The sequence below is a fragment of the Oryctolagus cuniculus genome, chromosome 8, assembly GCF_051225735.1.
Source record: "Oryctolagus cuniculus isolate XC-2025 breed Fujian yellow rabbit chromosome 8, ASM5122573v1, whole genome shotgun sequence".
In the NCBI taxonomy this organism is placed as follows: domain Eukaryota; kingdom Metazoa; phylum Chordata; class Mammalia; order Lagomorpha; family Leporidae; genus Oryctolagus; species Oryctolagus cuniculus.
The window spans coordinates 59,771,586-59,787,745 of NC_142874.1; the positions used below are offsets into that span (position 1 = coordinate 59,771,586).

Here is a 16,160-nt window from a genome sequence, read left to right on the forward strand (position 1 = left end):
GTGATGAGTGTTGAGTTGAGATGTGCTTTCTTTCCTAAATTCTGCAATTGCTGCCTATGGTTCTTGTCTAATATCTATGTCATCCAAGGTATCTTTATGGCAAAGAATATAAAAACTAAACTCTGTTGTTGCCTCTTATTTTTCCATACACCTAAATTCTTCCCCAGATGGAATGTTCCTGTAAGTTATGTCAAGATCTAGTTCATGAGCTAAATAGTTAGGCCAGTTACCAGTTACACCCACAATTTAGGCAGATAAATAAACTAACCATTACGTGAAATGCTCATCTGTAAAACAAAATGTTAAAATGCCATCTCCAGTCCAATGTCACTTTTTCCTTCTTTTTTCTTTTTTTTTTTTTTTTTTTTGACAGGCAGAGTGGACAGTGAGAGAGAGAGACAGAAAGGTCTTCCTTTTCCATTGGTTCACCTCCCCCCCAACGGCCGCTGTGGCCGGCGCCCTGCGGCCAGCACACCGCACTGATCTGAAGCCAGGAGCCAGGTGCTTCTCCTGGTCTCCCATGCAGGTGCAGGGCCCAAGCACTTGGGCCATCCTCCACTGCACTCCCGGGCCGCAGCAGAGAGCTGGACTGGAAGAGTAGCAACCAGGACAGAATCCGGCGCCCCTACCGGGACTAGAACCTGGTGTGCCAGCACCGCAGGCAGAGGATTAGCCTATTGAGCTGCGGCTCCAGCCAATGTCACTTTTCTTAACTAAGATTAGACAGGTATCTTAAATAGTTCAGAAGTGGGCTCCTGGTATGGAGTAAGTCATCTTCTTTCCTAAATACTCAAAAACAAAATGACTGGAGATGCAGAAATGGATAAGGAAAATGAGAAGAATGGTGTATCTTCCATGTAGTCATAATTATTTGCAAGCATCAGGAAAACTGATAATCTAGGAAAAGCAACACTATGCTCCAAAAGTTCTCCTGATTCATTATTCTGCATTTAATAGTCTCCTATAATTTAACTTTATGTTAACTTTCATACAAATTTGTTTCACTGCAATGCAGTGAATGCTAATCCTAATTCATGCACTAAAAGCCAAGTGATCCCCTTTGAGTAGACATTTTGTGTCTAGTGACCATGGTTAGTTTACAAGTTTGTGGTTATTTAAAGGAAACAAAAACTAAAAAAAAAAAAAAAAAAAAAAAAAAAAGCTTTACTTTTAGGGGCAAATGATCCTAAACACCGTAAGTTTCTTTTTTTTCTTTTTTACAAAGCTAAATTTATGTAGCCTCTTGCCCACAGAAAATAACATGAAAAAGCATCTGCTGTCAAGATAGATTGACAATTTGTAATTATTAACAATCTGAATAATAGACTGCTTTCTTACTCCTACTCACTCAACAAAGTATTCAAAGTCATTGAAACTGCTTGAGAGATAATAAAGACTAAAGAACTTGCAGGTGTTAAATGCAGAGGCAATGAGCACTGCAGTCATTATGCCATTCTAATTCCAACCAAAACAATCTCCCAAACAGTTGCAGAGGAATTTAATGGTGACTCACTTTGAGGAGGAAGGTTCTTAAGGGTAGCCTTGTGCAATAAACCTTTGGAAGGAAGATTAGTAGGCAAATTTTGTCCTGATAGATATAACCTTTACGGGTGATTGTACCTAAAAGCTGGCTTCATCTAGCTATATCTCCGCTCCCTTCAAACACCTGTGTGCCTGAGATATGCAGTGAGGGTGCCATTGCCGTTCTCAGGGAAAGAATTATGCCAGCTGCTTTGGAAATGGTAAGGGATCTATTGGAAACAGAGAGAATCGAGAAAATGACCAAGAGGGAGAAAGTGTACAGTCTAGTTTAGGAGCATGCTTTTCATGTCACAGAGATGGAATTTTCATTCCCAGGGTTGTCTTTTTGAATTCCTCCTTGAAATACCAGCGGAACTGAATTCTGATGAAACAACACCTGTTCCAACCCCAAGGCAGGCTTTTGGGCAGTAATCCTTTTGGAAACTGATTTATTCAAATCTGCTAAATAATTAGTGAGTCAGTTTCCTAGTTGATTTCCATTCCTCTGGGCAATGCTAACTTTTCTCTGATTTGAGTCATTTTATAAGATAATTCTACAATATAGCTTCTAACAAACAGGTTTCTACTTTATACTAAATTTAAAAATACCATTTTCTGTTTTGAAATTTTAAATGGTTACTTTTACATTATTTTATAATTAGAAAAGTATCCAAAATATCAGTACTTGCATTATGTAATACCAAATGTCATCTTAATCATGGAAAAATATATAAAATCTAGGACTCTTCTGAAGCCTAGCGTGTTCTTAATATAAAAATTTTAAACCATTAATTATTTTCTGTAGCATTTGCTGTTTCAATGTAATCAATTAAAGAGCTGAAAATTATGTATATTATGAAGATGACCTACATATTTATGGGATGCTTGTGAATAATTTAGCACATCCAACACACCCTTGGTCCAAGCGGTCCTAAAAATTAATGTGCTCCATAAGCTGTATACAATTATATAATTTCAAAACTAAGCACTTGGAAAAATTTAATATTATAGTACATAAAGTTAATATGTATATATGTAATATATACATATTATATGATATTATATATAACTTGAAGTTATACAAATAATTTAAAACCTTTATACATCTGCAGAATATTCAAAATTAAATCTCACAAAACAGTTCAACAGTAACAAAGTTGTTTGAGAGGCAAAGAGAAGGAGTAAGAGAAATATAGATAGAAAGACCTCTCATCTGGTTCACTTCCCAAATGCCTGAAGTGTCCAAGACTAGCTGCAGATGGAAGTCTAGAAGTAAATCCTGGTCTTCCACAAAGATGACTGGTACTCAACTACTCGAATCAACACATGATGCTTCCCAAGGATTGCATTGGCAGGTGGCTGAAATCAGGGGACAGAACTGGGAATTGAACCAAGGCACTCTGATATGGTATGCACCTATTTTATCCAGAATCTCAACTGCTAGTCCAATAGCCCTCCCAAAACAGCTATATTTTTAGGGGAGAATGTAAGGACAGTTTTATAAAATGGGATACTATAATGTCAAAAGATTTTTAAAATATTGTCTTTCAACTTTTCTATCAATCACCAATGACTCATTCATTGAGTCTCCCACACTCTTGATTGTCTACAGTGTGCCTCCTGTGTATCTAATAAAACTCTTCATGTGTAGATCTTTGCTGACAACCTGTTTTAAAATTTAATAGAAAGAGTAGATTAATATAGCAGAATAGGGAGGGAGCTTTCTGCTCAAGTCTAGGAGAAGGTAGTTTAAAAAAAGTGGAAAGATTGCCGGTGTTGTGGTGTAGCAGGTAAAGCTGTTGCTTGCAGTGCTCGCATCCCATATGGGTGCCTGTTCAAGTTCTGGCAACTCTACTTCTGATCCAGCTTTCTGCTATGGCTGGGGGAAGCAATGGAAGATGGCCTAAGTCCTTGGGCCCCTGCACCTGCTTAGGAGACCTGGAGGAAGCTCCTGGCTCCTGGCTTCAGATCAGCGCAGCTCCTGCCATTGCAGAAATTGGGGGGGTAAACCAGTGGGTGAAAGACTTCTCTCTCTCTCTCCCTCTCTCCTTCTCTTTCTGTGTAAATCTGACTTTCAAATAAATAACTCTTTCAAAAAAAAAAAAAGAAAGAAAATGGAATAAAAATATGCCATGAAGTTCTTATTACCCCCCCCCAAAAAAAAGTGGAAATATTGTAGTCTTAGGGAAGAATTAGGGGGAAAACCTGCAGAGGAAATTCTACACAAATTGGAGGAACATAGTGGACCTATTGGAGGTTGAAGATTTACACAACTTAGGACCCCACCAGCCAAGATCTTCCACACCAGTGTTGGAGAGCAAGGTGAGACCAGACTTGGGCAGCATCCCAAGCCACTGGTGAAAAAGCTGTAGGAAGAGCCTAGAGGGAATCCGGCTAGGAGCCCTATGGGAAATAGTGTACCTGCTAAACTAGAGGGGAAAAAAGGGGGGGGGGCATGTTTTCTCTCCTCCCAATCATCCTGCAAAGGCATCCTATAACAAGCTGACAGAGAGCAGGTGCAATTTTGGATATAGTGACAGATGTGCCAGCTTGTGTCTGTTCCTAGCAACCAGACAAGCTGAGATTCCTGAGAATGGTGGGGAGAATAGACAGGAGGCTAGATTCTCCTAACTGTGGGAGGCTTGTATGCAGAGACTGTGAAAATACTGAGGCTATGGAGGAGGACTCAGGGTGTGGCTGGGACATTGGCAGTCGCTATAGGAGGCACCACACTATCAGGGCTCCCTGATTAATTGGAAAGAGACATTTCTGTGGAATCTGAGATTATCCTGAGGACTGCACAGATCCTTTGTGTAGTCTTTGTGGCACAGCAAAGAAATAATATATTCACTGGGGCTAGCACCCAGACACTGTTCTATTGTGAGGAGCTCAGATGAGTCTATGCCAATAGACAAGATGAAACCTCCCTTCTGATAAAAAAAAAAAAAAAAAAAAAGAATTGCCACACCAAACCTGGGTGTGTCACCTCAGATACACCCTTCACACTGAACACAGCTCCCTGATCACTCCCACCACAAGCCTCTAGGTATTCCCTGAAAGCAAACACTCCCTAATCCAATAAGACATAGTCAAAAGATAAAAGCCAAAACAGTCAAAAATCAAAGAAGAAACCAGTGAGAAGAAACCAGTGACTATCATCCAAATGCTGAATAAGATGCACCAATCCAAGAAACAAGAACAAGGAAGACAATGTGACACCCCAAAAGAACACAACACCTCAATACAAAATTGTGAAGATGATGAGATTGAAGAAATGCAATTCAAAAAATTGATCATAGGATTACTTAGAAGTAATTAGAAGAAAATGTACAGGCCAGCGCCACAGCTCACTAGGCTAATCCTCCGCCTTGCGGCACTGGTACACTGGGTTCTAGTCCCAGTCGGGGCGCCGGATTCTGTCCCAGTTGCCCCTCTTCCAGGCCAGCTCTCTGCTGTGGCCCGGGAAGGCAGTGGAGGATGGCCCAAGTGCTTGGGCCCTGCACCCCATGGGAGATCAGGATAAGTACCTGGCTCCTGCCATCAGATCAGCACGGTGCGCTGGCCGTAGTGCCCTGGCCGCGGCGGCCATTGGAGGGTGAACCAATGGCAAAGGGAAGACCTTTCTCTCTGTCTCTCTCTCTCACTATCTACTCTGCCTGTCAAAAAAAAAAGGCGGGGGGGAGAAGAAAATGTACAGAATAATAAAATCCACTCATGATATGAAAGAACATTTCTCCCACAATATTGAGATCTTAAAGATAAATCAAAATGAAATCTTGGAAATGAAGAATTCGATAGAACAAACAAAAAATACAGTTGGGGGGGGCATTAACCACAGACTCAGTGAAGCAGAAGAAAAAATATCCAAATTAGAAGACAAAGCAAAGGAAATTATATAGTCAGATCAAACACAACAAGAAGAAATTAGAAAACTAAAAAACACTTTTGGGAATCTACAGGGTACTACCAAACGACCCAACATACTGGTTCTAGGAGTTTGTGAAGCCATGGAAAGAGAGAAAGAATTAAAAGTCCTTTTTAGAGAAATTATAACAAAAATTTCCCCAATTTGGAGAAAGAAATGTTCATCCAAGTACACGAACATGGAACTCCTAGTATATATGACCAGAAATGATCATCACCAAGACACATTATAATCAAACTCTCCACAGTAAAACATAAGGAAATGATTCTAAAATGTGCTTGAGGAAATGCCAGATTACTTTCAGAGGATCTCCAATTAGACTCACAGTAAACTTATCAAAACCCTACAGGCTAGGAGATAATCGTGAGAGATAGTCCAAGTCTTAAGAGAAAAAAGCTGTCAAACCTGAATGTGATACTCTGCACAGCTCTCATTTATGAATGAATGTGAAATAAAGACCTTCCATGATAAACAGAAAATGAAAGAATTTGTCACCACCTGTTCACCACTGCAGAAGATGCTTAAGGATGTGCTGCACATGGAAACACAGAAACATGATCATCACTATGGAAGAAGGTAAAGGAAGGAAAGCACCCAGTAAAAGTACAAAGGAAATCCAAAGAAAAAATAGGAATATTTATGGAAAAATGGCAGAGCAAAGTTGTTACTTACCAGTAGTCATCTTGAATGTAAATGGTATTAACTCTCTAATTAAAAGACAAAGACTGGCCTAATGGATTAAAAACAAAATCCATCTATGTTCTGCCTACAAGAAACACACCTCATCAACAAAGATGCACACAGACTAAGGTGAAAGATTGGGAAAAGATATTCCATGCTAACAGAAACAAGAAGAGCTGGTGTAGCCATCCTAATATCAGACAAAATAAACTTTAACATAAACACTGTTAAAAGAGACAAAGAAGCACACTATGAAATGATTAAGGGATCTATTCTACAGGAAGATGTGACTATTATAAACATATATATACCTAATTATAGGGCATCTAACTATTTAAAAATGTTAATAGATCTAAAGGGCGACATAGACTCAAATACAATAATAATGGGGATTTCAATACCCCTATTTCAGCAAAGGACAGATCTATCAGAAGTAAAATCAGCAAGTAAACAGCAGAGTTAATTAACATGATAAACCAAAAGTACCTAACAGATATCTATAGAACTTTCCATCCTACAGCTGCAGAAAACACCTTCTCAGCAGCGCATGGAACTGTGTCAAGGATTGTCCACATGTTTGGCCACAAAACAAGTCTAGCAAATTCCAAAAAATCAATATCATACCATAAATCTTCTTGGACCACAATGCAATGAAATCAACAATTCAGGAATCTCTAGAACATATGCAAACACATGGAGAATGAATAACATACTCCTGAATACACAGTGGATCATAGAGGAAATCAAAAGAAAAATCAAAAAATACCTGGAAACAAATGAAGATTGCAATAAAATATATCAAAAACATACGATTTACAGCAAAAGCAGTATTATGAAGAAAGTTTATAGCAATTGATGCCTAAATCAAGAAATTGGAAATGCACCAAATAAATGAGCTATCAATGCATTTCAAGCATCCAGGAAAACAACAACAAACCAAACCCAAAACCAATAGGAGAAAAGAAATAATTAAAATTAGAGAAGAAATCAACAAAACTGAAACAAAAAAACATACAAAAGTTCAGCAAAAAAAGGAGCTGATTTTTTGAAAAGAAGAAACAAAATTGATATGCCATTGGCCCAACCAACCGAAAAAAGAATAGAGAAGATCCAAATCAATAAAATTATAGAAGAAAAAGGAAATGTAACAACAGACACCACAAAAATTAATAAGAATCATCAAAAATTACTACATAGAGCTGTATGCCAACAAACTGGTAAAACTAGAAGAAATAGATAGATAGCTGGACACATACAACCTACGTAAACTGAGCCATGAAGATAAAGAATACCTAAACAGACCCATTTATCTAGATGGAAGTTTAATCAGTAATAAAGACCCTACCAATAAAGAAAAGCCCAGGACCAGAAGGTGTCACTACAGAATTCGACCAGATACTTAAAGAATTAACTCCAATTCTTCTAAATCTATTCAAGACAATTGAAAGGAAGGGAATCCTCTGATATTCTTTCCATGAAGTCAGCATCAATTTAACTTCTAAATCTGAAAAAGATGCACCTGAGAAAGAGAAGTACAGACCAGTTTCCCTGATGTACATAGATGCAAAAAGCCTCAACAAAATCCTAGCCAATTGAATCCAACAACACATCAGAAAGATCATACACCAGGACCAAATGAGAGTTATCCCAGTTATGCAGGATGGTTCGATATTTGCAAATCAATCAATGTGACACATCACATTAAGAAACTGAAGAAAAAAATATGATTATCTCAATAGATGCAGAGAAAGCATTAGATAAAATACAACACCCTTTCATGATAAAAACTATAAGCAAACCGGGTATGGAAGGTATATTCATCAAAATAATCAAGGCAATTTATGAAAAACCCACAGCCAGCGTCCTATTCTCACTGAAATCAGGAACCAGAGAAGGATGCCCACTCTCCCCATTGCTATTCAATATAATCTTGAATTTTTTAGCCAGAGCCATTAACCAAAAAAAAAAAGAAGTCAAATGAATACAAATTGAGAAAGAGTAAGTCACAATATCCCTATTTGCAGGTGATATGATTCTATATATATAGCAGATTCAAAAAACTCCACCAAGAAACTATTTGAACTCATAGAAGAGTTTGGTAAAGTAAAGGATATAAAATCAATACACAAAAATCAATGGCCTCTGTATACAGAGACAATGCCATGGCTGAGGATGAACTTCTAAGATAAATCCGATTCAAAATAACTAGCAAAAATAATTAATACCTTGGAAAAAATTTAACCAAGACAATCAAAAATCTCTACAATTAGAATTACAAAACATTAAAGAAAGAAATAGAAGAAGTTACAAAAAATGGAAACATCTTTCATGTTCATGGATTACAAGAATCAATATAATCAAAATCTACATTCTTCCAAAAGCAAACTACAGATTCAATGAATTACCAATCAAAATACCAAGGATATTCTTCTCATATCAAAAAAATATGATGCTGAAATTCATACGGAAACACAGGAGACCTCAAATACCTAAAGCAATCTTATACAACAAAAACAAAGTCAGAGGCATTAGATTACCAGATTTCAAGAAATACTACAAGGCAGTTATAATCAAAACAGTCTGGTACTGGTACAAAAACTGATGGGTAGACCAGTGGAACAGCATAGAAACACCAGATACCAATCCAAATATCTAGAGCCAACTTATATTTGACCAAAGAACTAAAATCAATCCCTGAAGCAAGGACAGTCTCTTCAACAAATTGTGCTTGGAAAACTGGATTTTCACATGCAGGAGTATGAAGCAGGACCCTTATATTATACCTTACATGAAAATCCATTCAAAATAGATTAAAGACCTAAATCTTACTAGACAACATTGAGGAAACCCTGGAAGACATTGGCGCAGGCAAAGAGTCCTTGGAAAGACTCCAGAGGCACAGGCAATCAAAGCCAAAATCAACAGATGTGAATACATCAAATTGAGAAGCTTCTTCACTGCAAAACGAATACTCAGGAAAGTGAAGAAGTAACTGACAGAATGGGAGAAATTATTTGCAAACAATGCCACTGATAAAGGAATCTGCAAAGAGACCAAAAATCTCCACAACAACAAAACAAACAATTAAGAAATGGGTCAAGTACTTCAACAAATGCTAATGAGGATGTGGGGAAAAATTTACCCTAATCCACTGTTGGTGGGAATGTAAACTGGTAAAACCACTATGAAAATCACTTGGAGATACCTCAGAAATCTGAATATAGACCTACCATATGACCCAGCCATTCCACTCCTGGTTTTACCCAAGGGAAATCATATCAGCATGTGAAAGAGTTCTCTGTACCCCAATGTTTATTGCAGCTCAATTCACAATCGCTAACACATGGAATCAACCTAAATGTTCATCAACTGAAGACTGGATAAAGAAATTATGGGATATGTATTCTATGGAATATTACACAATGATAAAAAATATGAATTCTAGTCATTTGCAATAAAATGGATGAATCTGGAAAACATCATACTTAGTGAAATAAACTAGTCCCAAAAGGACAAATACCATATGTTCTTCCTGATCTGTGGTAACTAATAGAGCACCTAACAGGAAATCTGTAGAAGTAAAATTGATACTTTGAGAAGCTATGACTTGAACAGCACTTGTCTTGACTGTCGAGGAAGTTGTTTTGCTTTTTGTTTTTTCCTTCATGAAAAATTGGACTGAGAATGGGAGAGGGAGGGAGAATGAGGTGGGGTGGGAGGGTGCATATGATGGGAAGAATCATTGTATTCTGGCCGGTGCCATGGCTCATTTGGCTACTCCTCCGCCTATGGCACCGGCACCCCAGGTTCTAGTCCTGGTTGGGGAGCCAGATTCTGTCCTGGTTGCTCTTCTTCCAGTCCAGCTTTCTACTGGGGCCCAGGAAGGCAGTGGAGGATGGCCCAAGTGCTTGGGCCCTGCACCTGCATAGGAGACTACGAGGAAGCACCTGGCTTGTGGCCATTTTGGGGGGTGAACCAACGGAAAAGGAAGGCTTTCTCTCTGCCTCTTTCTCTGCCTCTCTCTCTGACTGTCAAACTCTGCATGTCAAAAAAAAATTAAAAGAAAAAGAATCATTGCATTCCTAAAGTTGTATATATGAAATTTGTACCCATTAAATAAATGGTGTCTTTGGGAAAAAAATTGCTAAAAATTAATTCAACACAGAATTTAAAAATGCATTGTGTTACATTTGCTCCATACACAGGAATGTTGGGTAACTGGAATAGCTATTAGTAAAAGAATATTGGACAATATGAAATATACTTATGAATCTGTTAATAAAGCATTTTTTTATTTTTGCTTTTTTTTTTTTTTTTGACAGGCAGAGTGGACAGTAAGAGAGAGAGACAGAGAGAAAGGTCTTCCTTTTGCCGTTGGTTCACCCTCCAATGGCCAGCGTGGCCGGCGCACCACGCTGATCCAATGGCAGGAGCTAGGTACTTCTCCTGGTCTCCCATGGGGTGCAGGGCCCAAGCACTTGGGCCATCCTCCACTGCATTCCCGGGCCACAACAGAGAGCTGGCCTAGAAGAGGGGCAACCGGGACAGAATCCGGCGCCCCGACCGGGACTAGAACCCGGTGTGCCGGCCCCGCAAGGCGGAGGATTAGCCTAGTGAGCCGTGGCGCCGTCCTTAATAAAGCATTTTGGACATTACGTCTTAATTTGTATAAACTATATAATATTTTGAAAATTAATATTAGACTTTTATTCCCACTTGAATCTATAAATGAGACAAAGAAAAAATACAGGTAGAAGGAAAAATGAGTTATGGATCATGAGTAAAATACAGAAATCCCATTTCAAAATTTAGAAAATATTCATTTTCATCAGTAACTGAGGGAATGAATTTTAGTTTTTACTATTTTTTGCCCTCTTTTCAATTTTACGTAATTTAATAATACAAAGAAAAATAAGATACGAGAAAAAGAAGACTGTAATACTGTAATTATTTTTAAACTAAAGAAAATGAATTTGGTGTCACTTATAAATCTAGTTTTCCAACCTGTATTACTTATTATTCTAACCTGTAAAACTTTCATGCTTTTAGTGTTAAAATGCTTATTTGGTGATAGATATTTGGCCTACACAAGAAAACATCAATTAAAGTACCCAGATCCCAAGCCAGCATGGATTCATTATCTGTCTCCCATTCCTGACTCCAAATTCCTGCTAATGTGAATCCTGGGAGACAGTGGTGAAAGCTACATTAAATGAGCTCCTACCCGACCTGGGAGACCTGGATTGAGTTCCTGGCCCAAATAGGGGTCATTGCAAGCATTTAGGTAGTAGCCCTGGTCTCTCTCTTTCTCTCTGTCTCCATCTGTCTCTCTCTGGACCTCTGTCTCTGTGTCTTTCTTTTCTGCCTCTCAAAGAAAAATTTTTAGAAAACATTAAAAATGCTGATATTTATCAATAACAAACAATTATTTGCTATGTAGAAATAACATCAGATTTGATCTTAAAGATTTCTTTAAAAGATTTATTCAGTTATCTATGAGAAAGTGTGTGAGAGAGAGAGAAAGAGAGAGAGAGGGAGGGAGGGAGGGAGAGGGAGAGAGAGAGAGAGAGAGAGAGAGAGAGAGAGAGAGAAATGTCTTCCATCCACAGATTTGCTCCCTAAATGACTGTACAGCAGCTAGGGCTGGGTCAGTCTGAATCCAGGAGCCAGAATTTTTCTTTAAATCTTCCATGTGAATGGCAGGGACTCAAGAACTTTTTGCCAGGCACATCAGCAGGAAGCTGTTTGGGAAAAGGAGTAGGCAGGACTCAAATTGTTACTCTGATACTGGATGGAGGTGTTGCAAGTGGTGGCATAACCCACTGCATCACGCAATTCAATAGAAATTATGATGATCTATTATCGGATGATGCTTTTATCAAACTACCCTGTAAGTCCATGGAAACTATTTGATCTTTGATCAAAACAAGTCCGTGGAAACTATTTTAACAAAAACTACTTTAACCATTTTTTCTCAAACTACCTAGGACATTTTTCAAATTACCTAGTAAGTCCACGGAAACTATTTCAACAAAATGCTGCTATTTGACAGTCTAATAATTAACACTGCTCTCATTATATTCTTACTAAGATTATTTCAAAAAATGAGCATCCCTTTGTGAAGAAAGCATGTATGCATACATAAGCAAAATTAGTTATTAAACTTTGACTGCAGATTATATTCAGTTCGATTTTCTCAGTTATTATCCCATGTGAAATGCTATTGACATAACAAAATAAAATACTATTCTCAAATATATTTGAAAGAAAAAATATATCAAATTGTCTTATAATTTCTGTAAATACAGGCTATCATTTTATTTATCTTTAAACTATTTTGAGTATTGTCTGGTGAGATAATTGGGAGAACTCTTAATAACTACTTAGATCATATTAAATAGTTATATGATATATGGTAACAATAGGCTATATCTGGTTGCAGAGGTAATGTTTATGGAACTAACACCTAATATATTATATATTCAATATTCTGGCACTGTTGTTCTCTTCAGAATAATCTTAGCTTTTATTTACTAAAATACAACAGACAGTGTTAACCTCACAGCAACGTGGAATACCATTGTTTGAGAGAAAAAACCTCTTTACCATATTAAGTCCATCACAGTCTCTGTGGTGCCAAAAATGGTGAAGTGTGTTCATCATTATTCCTGTGTTATGAAACCTAAATATATAATATCTAATATAATATAAATGTTTGCTATAATTTTTTTTCTGATGATAAATTCTAAGGTCAATTTTTTATTTCTACAAAAAAAGGCAATCAAAACAATATAAAACACATTGAAAGGATAGTACTGAGTGAGCTTCGAGTGTAGCTTGACTCGGGAAAGTCTGTGAGTCCAGAGAGGGAGAAGGAAGGCCATCTCGTTCCTGGGCTGGACAGGCAGCGGCTGTGCCGGAAGGGCTCCGATCCCACAGAGGGTCGCACTGGGCCGAGGGAGGGTTGCGGTGGGCTGCTGCACTGTGGAGGCAGACAGAGCTCCGTGGCACATTCGGCTGCAGCCTGATGGCAGGTGACCTTGGAATTCTGGGTGGCTGCCCTGGCTTCGCATGGGCCACAGTGACCAGCAGATCTTCCGAGGTGGCTGCAGGGAGGGGCGCCGTCCTTGGCCTTGGGGTGGGAGGGGGACGCAGGGGGGCCTTTCTGGTGAGTAATTCCTGGCCCAAGCGGCTGCGGCAATGTCCTGGGGCTGGAAGGCCCTCCCTCCAGGGTCACCAGGCTTCCCGGGCAGGCCAGGCCGGCCAGGCCGCACTCCAGTCACGCACACAGCGGTGAGGGGTGGGAGAGGTGGTGGTTGGTGGCTTGCTTTTGTGGTTTTTTAAAGGATGTTATAGAGTGGATTCGGGAGAATTTGGACCAACTCCCACACTCGGTGGTGTCTCCTCTCCTTTCTGGAGGAGACAGGGCTGGGTCGAGGGGCGCGTGAACAAGTGCTGTGAGAAGGTGGGAGCTAGGCCGGTGCCGCGGCTCACTAGGCTAATCCTCCGCCTAGCGGCTCCGGCACACAGGGTTCTAGTCCCGGTCCGGGCGGCGGATTCTGTCCCGGTTGCCCCTCTTCCAGGCCAGCTCTCTGCTATGGCCAGGGAGTGCAGTGGAGGATGGCCCAGGTGCTTGGGCCCTGCACCCCATGGGAGACCAGGAAAAGCACCTGGCTCCTGCCATCGGATCAGCGTGGTGCGCCGGCCGCGGTGGCCATTGGAGGGTGAACCAACGGCAAAAGGAAGACCTTTCTCTCTGTCTCTCTCACTGTCCATTCTGCCTGTCAAAAAAAAAAAAAAAAAAAAAAAAAAAAAAAAAAAAAGGTGGGAGCTGCAGGGCGGGGGACAGGGGAACCACAACCTTTGTTTTTTTCCTCTCTCTCTCTTTTTTTTCTTTTAACTTTATGGACTAAATGTAACTTGAAGATTTTGAATAAATTTGGGCAAGAAAAGAAACACCATTTTTGGAAATAGATTGAAGCAATGATTTTTGAAACAAAGAGAGCAGAACTAGAACATCTGAAATTTTAAATCCTTTCTTTACAGTTTACCTAGACCGCTTTTGATGAAGAAAACTGTAGAAAGTTAGTAACTGCCACGAGCGGACGCCAGGCGGTGGCACGTGTCAATTTTCCGAAGTCCTGCTTTGCGGGGTGTCTGAGGGCACTGCTCGGGGTCTCTGCTCACATTGGCTGGAATCATCCGTGGCAGACTTTAGTCCACAGGTCGCTTCTCCCCATATTTCTTTGTAAACTCTTCAGCATTCTTACAGAATTTTTTACGGTCCTTAGGAGTGTTCTTCAGCTAAGTCAGCCCGAAGCGGGTGCTCGGGCTGGGGGTCGTTCACCAGCGCTGTGAGGGACTGGATTACTTGGTCGGTTTTGGTTGCTGGCTTCCAGTTTTCAGCTCTAATTACGGGCAGACAGACCTGCCCCTTTTCATCAGTGTTTGGGTGCTAGATCTTTGTTTTAAATGTGATCTTCGGTGGTTTGAATGCGTACTCTGTTGGAAAGTTGATTTCGACTCTGAAGGCTCCCTTGTCATATGGAGGGTTGTCAGGAACAATAAGCCCTTGCCAAGTCAATAAATTAGCTTCATCAACCTGGATGTTACGGAAGTTTCTCATTCCACATTTGCAGATCTCTTCAAGCTCCTTCATCAGCCTCCTGCTGGCTGCCATCTTGGACCTGGTGCTGCTGCTTTCCCAGAATGCATCGAGGCCCTGTTTGCTATAATTTAATGTAAAATAATATGGAATATTTTGGTGCATTATATTTAAAATAGACACATATAATATTCACCATTACAACATGCTTTTTTTCCAATAACTTGTCTAAACTGAAGCTTGACAATGGTGATGTACTTACCTCTTGTGAAATTATCTACATTATTTTTCATTCATTTAAGAGAAAACATGCTTCAGTGTTTTAGAGTCTGTGGGCTTGGAATGTATTCTCTGAAGATTCAATATATAGCATTAAATTTCTATTTCACTTGTCATTTTATTTTATGGCAGCAATAACAAATAACCTAAGGTGGTTCTCTTCTGTAATAAGGGACTATTAATTCTCGAGAACAGATGTGTCTTTCTCAGTTTTCCTGCCAAGTACAATTTGGATAACATAGTTACTACTTTTCCCAAATTTAATTTTGCTCTTTTAACATTACCTGGTTACATAGTAGAGGGAGTATACACAGTCAGTCGGATTTTTGAATAGGACTGTTTGGAGGACTCTTACAAATACTGTTTGTTGTCACGAACTTTCAAACAGCACTTTCACCATGTACACATTAGAGAGACATGGGTAAACATTTGTGAGATTTATGGTCGATTACAAGCTTGAGGACAACTGCAAAGTTTATAAGTACTCCACACAAGACTACCCTATTTGCTGGCACTAATCACAAGATCAGGGACAGAATTTATAAAAGTACCCTTAATGAAATTTCACTTGATGGACTCAGAAACTCATTTAAAATCAGTATAGGTTTACTTCTAGTTGCAGTTTATCATAGGGAAATGACACAAATTAAAATCAGGCAATAAATGAAGTGCATACTTCAGTATTCAGGAATGTTACCAAACAAGGGGTTCCTGTTTCCCACAATCGGTGAAGTCACAGATGTGTTACTTTTGGGGCATTAAAAACTGAACCTACCCATGTTTTTTACTGTGATCCAGTAATGTTCTCAATGTTGAAGTCCAGAGTTATGTTGGCGACTCATTCACATACTACTTATCTGGGTGACTTTTAGTCTACAGCCTATGATGGAAGTTGAGTTAACATTTTTATTTTACAAAAATGCTTGGAAGAACTAATACCACGTGATCCACAGACTTCTTCAAAGAAAGATTTAGTGTCAAAATCCTACTGGGAAACAGAGACATCTCCAGCAGAAAGAATATTTAAGTATCAGAGAGATCATTTCCATGTAGCCAAAGGAAAGACCAGACCTATCTTTGACAAAATTAATGCTTCAAGACAATATATAATTAAAAACTAAAATTAAAATAAAATAAAACAAAAAACAA

General features: G+C 39.1%; 1 pseudogene; it reads right to left on the minus strand.

Annotated features, from left to right (window-relative positions):
• Positions 1 to 14,183: 14,183 nt before the first annotated feature.
• LOC100345863 (ubiquitin-conjugating enzyme E2 L3 pseudogene) lies at positions 14,184 to 14,847 on the minus strand (annotated as a pseudogene).
• Between the last annotated feature and the right edge of the window lie 1,313 nt (positions 14,848 to 16,160).